The following is a 4,335-nucleotide window of genomic DNA, read 5'->3' on the forward strand; positions in this document are numbered from 1 at the left end:
GTCCTAATATTATTTTTCTTTGGGATAAAATGACAATGTTGTCTAATTTCAAAAGTTTTGTAAAGTTTATGGTATTTAAACGCCTTTCTGAGGTGAAGATTTAATACACTGATGTCAAACTAAATTTGATTATATGAATTACATGTGTTGTTACACTTGTTATTTTGTAATCAACTTTTTAATAACTGTTTTTCATTTCTTGCATCTGAAGAAAGAAAAATACGGAATACTTCACAAATTTTCATATCATCCTTGTGCAATTGCCATGTTAATCTCTGTATTGTAATTTGGGAATACCTGCTGCTGAAGCATGTAGTATCTCAAATTTAAGCAGTTAATGATGCAATCTTTATACAGACTTATATCTACGGTTGCCTACTTGTAATAAGGAAACTATATTGTTCCTGACAATGCTACTGATCTTATTTCCCTAAAATTCTGTGAATAGTGGAAAAAATATATTGTTCATGTTAATGCTCACATTTGCAAATTATTTTTGTCAATGACAATTTTAAGTCTTTTTCATTTGGAATTTGATCATACTTTCAATAATTTATTGCTAGGTCCAAAGGTGATGGCTTTTTCATGTACTAATTGATCCAACTGAATTAGCTTTGTGGAGCTAATGGATTCAAAGTAAGCCTTGCTTAAGAGCTACTTCTAACCTTCTGCAGTTGACATTTTCCCAAGTGAGGTCTTACTGGCACAAATGTCTACCTGACCCTTTATTCTTCTTCCATGTAGGAACAGACCAATCAGAATATCTTACCCTGACACCATAGATTGTTTTACTTGAACAAAACTAATCTTAGTTACAAGGGATCATAGAGAGATGAACAGTTCAGACATAACTGTTCAGACTAGAAGGTATTTTATCAAAATATAATTGTTTATTATATCTAACATTTCAAAAGTAACTAAAGCCAAGAAGGGGAAAAAAATTGATCATATTCATGATTACTTAATATCCTGGCCTGTCTACCATCCTACCAGGCAGGAAGTTACACTACTGCATTTCTATCACCAAATATTTTCATAGTTGCAGGAGAAGTCCAGATGTTTCTTCTCATTATTAGGCCTTAAATTGGTAATGTTTTCATCACAGTGTTTTCTCTTGCCTACAGGCTGTAAATCTACAAATAGTAAAGCTTTAGGTCCAACTCTATCAAACACTGAGGTAGAGATAATGTAATAATACTTTAAAACAGAGTTGCCTTTGATACTGTAACCACAACAGAACAATGCAAAACATGTGTCTTTTTTCTTATATTATACATAGTTATATATTTTATATTTATATGTGCTGATTTTATATTTCACACAATGAAACTTACTAGAATTAGTTGATAATTTCACAAATAAATTAAAATTTATTTATTCCAATAAATAGAATTGGAATATAAATAATTAGGTTTAAAATGTATATTAGAATATAAAAAGTATCAACGCAGTGTCTTTGGTATAAACTTGTGATACATTCAAACTGTTCTTGGTTTTCTGAATTCACATGGTAAAAAACCAATTTTGTTTTCCTCTAATCTATAAGGGATTTTACTCTGCTTCTCTGTTTATTGTTTTAATTCACTGATTGCAAACTGTTTTTCTCCATATTTCTGAAGCATTCCTACTGATTATGCCCAAATTTTTCTGATAAGATGTCTAACAAATATTATTCTTCTGCACGACCCAATGATTCCTAGGATCCCAGGTACCAGTTACTTGCATCATCAGATAACAAGGGCAAGACTTCTCACATAGGCCCATGCAACATGCAACAAAGTAATTGAAGACCCATTTCAATTTCTCATTTCCTATATTTCAGGGCCCCAGTTCCTTGAGATGCAGGATTTAGCAGTAAGCAATTGTGAAATGCAAGGCAACTTAAAATGAAAGATGAGATCACAAATTTTGAGAGTATGTACTATGATTCAAACATTCAACTTACAGATGGCCAGCCCATATCAGTGAACAAGTTTACATGGTGTCATAAGATTATTTTTAATACCCCTCCCCTATGATTAATGAAAGATTTTAGTCCAGCATAAGTGGGCCAAAAAATAGTTCCTGGAAGGATAGATCCATAATTGGTCTACCAAGATCCAGAAAAATTTACTTAGAGTTCAAATATAATTCAGAAAAACTTTGAGAAGATCCTTAGTGCTGCAAAACACTGGGACTTCACTACAACATGGCTCAGTGGTATAAAATGTCACTCTCAAACAAATGATAATCTACATTTAATCGACTGAAAGTTATTCCTTTACACATTAACTTTTTAAAATCACATACGCTAAAATAACATTTGACAAGTAGATGATACTTAGTGACATTACAAATTTTTCAAGTGTAGGGAGCAAGTTATAATAGAGTTGAATTATTTACCCAGCACTAATGCCAAACACGTTCAACCATTCATTGAAGTCTAGAAATAGTACCAACCACAATTTGTGTTTTTCAGTAGGAGCCTTCCAGAAATATGTTAAATAGATCATCCTGCCAAATTTCAAACCAAAACGTTTGCTAATAAAGTAAATGTCATCATTTAATAAGGCACATTTTAAAATGTCACAAATAGTTGTCTTATCATATGTAATATTATGTTTTCCCTATCTGTGTAACATAGGGAGAAATATGACTTTAGGTCTTGAATATGGGTACTCATCAGAGATATGACAAACATAAAATCTGTCTTCTATTTCTATCACATTCCTATATAGGAATAAATTTTAGTTTTCTTCTTTTTCCAAAACTTACAGGTAGTAAAAAATATTATACCATGTAAAATAAAACAATCACACCACTGTACAAAGCTATTTATAGAAATTGGTAGCTAGGAGTACATTCTATGCATTTTTTAACTTTCTTTTTGACTGAAGATTAATCTTCCAAATGGATGAGAATAAAATCATGTTTAGGTGCTTCACGTCTCCAGTCTTGCAAATTGTTACTGCAGATGAATGAATTATGGAAATATAAGCTGACATCAGTTCAAGCATATGCAGAATGGAAACTCCCTGAAATGTATATAAACCTTTCAAAGTGTTAATAGACAGTTTAACAGGATTACTATCAGTAAGTTGAAAACAGAAAGAAATTATAGTAAAGACATAGAATGAATGAAAAATGAACAAGGGGCAAGTACAGCTAGAATACTCAATGTATACATATGATAAAGGAAGTGGTAAATCTGAAATAAATATTGGAGAAGCATTTGGTTGAGAATGATGGAAGGAGTGACTCTGATCCAAGAGCAATGGACAATTAGATGGATATATTTAATTGTAACACACTTGCACAACCTTTTGAAATTCAGTTTAAAAACACAACAAAAAACAAAAACACACAAAAATCACAACCAACCAGAAATCTCTAGAGAGTATGAATATTTCCTCCCAAAATTTTAAGCAGTTAATGAAGGGTAGTCTTGGGAAAAGCAAACAACGCTATCCAAAGAGAGGTTTGGGATAGGGGAGAATTTTGAACAGATTTAAATAGATTGTCTAAGGTTATAAATCACAATCACCTACATCTCCTGCAAATAGTATCTTTTTCTAGGAGTTCTCTGTCTGAACTGGATAATCCAGTCGTGAGACACACTTGATAGCTTGTGAAGATAGAATGGAAGAAACAAGATCAAGAATGCATTACTCCACTGGAGAGAAAACAATCCTCCATATTTTCTCTAATCTTTCTTCACTACTCTTTCTTCATACTTTTAAGTCAATTGATTTTGAATTATATTTTTCCTTCTTTCTTCTGGCAAAGTAATTTGTCAAAGTAATTCATTAAATATTATTTGCCATTTTCTTCTTTCATGCTGATTTATTGGCCAGGCGAGTCTATGAAACTTCCCTCTTGCACTTGGTTGCCATGAAACAACATCTATTTCAATGTGAAGAAGTCTAATGTAAAACTTTGTCTCCAGAAAACAGTCCAAGAAGCTGTGATCACAAATATTTGGCTGTATTTTTTCTCTTACCTTGAAAGTCGTCTTGTGTCTAAAGTGCCCACAAACATAAGTACTCCATCACTTTTTGGTTCAATCAATTCTAACCTAAAAGATATATTTTGCTAAGAAGATGCTTAGAGGAAACTGAAAAATACTGCACTTTTATCTTCTATGGTAAGACTCTCCTTAGATACCATATCAGGAACAATGAAGTTATTCTATGCAAAATTATTTCAATAGATTATTTTTCTCTTGGTCTTGCATTTGTTCACCAAGATGTATGGAGGAGAGTAGAGTTAAATCACCTATACCTAGAAATACAGTGACTGTTACAAAAGGTCAATTCTTCTATGTCCTTCTTCCATGTCCTCCTCTTAGCTCTTGCC

At 32.2% G+C, this 4,335-nt stretch overlaps 1 pseudogene; it reads right to left on the reverse strand.

The window, feature by feature from the left end:
• Positions 1 to 215: 215 nt before the first annotated feature.
• On the reverse strand, positions 216 to 312 carry LOC138823875 (U6 spliceosomal RNA; annotated as a pseudogene).
• Between the last annotated feature and the right edge of the window lie 4,023 nt (positions 313 to 4,335).

The sequence above is a fragment of the Dipodomys merriami genome, unplaced genomic scaffold (genome assembly GCF_024711535.1).
Source record: "Dipodomys merriami isolate MVZ:Mamm:240054 unplaced genomic scaffold, mDipMer1.0.p SCAF_124, whole genome shotgun sequence".
Classification (NCBI taxonomy): domain Eukaryota; kingdom Metazoa; phylum Chordata; class Mammalia; order Rodentia; family Heteromyidae; genus Dipodomys; species Dipodomys merriami.